This window comes from Penaeus monodon, chromosome 23 (assembly GCF_015228065.2).
Source record: "Penaeus monodon isolate SGIC_2016 chromosome 23, NSTDA_Pmon_1, whole genome shotgun sequence".
Classification (NCBI taxonomy): Eukaryota; Metazoa; Arthropoda; class Malacostraca; order Decapoda; family Penaeidae; genus Penaeus; species Penaeus monodon.
This window is the reverse complement of record NC_051408.1, coordinates 41,443,050-41,443,252: the sequence shown is the minus strand read 5'-3', so window position 1 is coordinate 41,443,252 and position 203 is coordinate 41,443,050. Positions and strand designations below refer to the sequence as shown.

Sequence of the window (203 nt, the reverse complement as noted above, 5' to 3'; positions counted from 1 at the left end):
CACTTTTTTGTGGGGTGTTACTGAGAACATTTCTTTAAACGTCTGAATATTGAATAAATTATAAGCCATTTTAGTTATAATTATTGCAGTCTATTGTTTTCTTTGGTAATAAAAAAAATGCTGTTATTAATATCTGTTTTACCAAGATGTTTTATTTTCAACTTGCTATTGCAAGATGGATAGACGACCGTTGGCGTCTGCCG

At 31.0% G+C, this 203-nt stretch overlaps 1 protein-coding gene across 1 annotated transcript in view; it reads right to left on the bottom strand.

The window, feature by feature from the left end:
- Positions 1-203, bottom strand: part of LOC119588312 (junctophilin-1-like) — a gene marked incomplete in the record, with an annotated part of 23,032 nt that overhangs the window by 4,737 nt on the left and 18,092 nt on the right.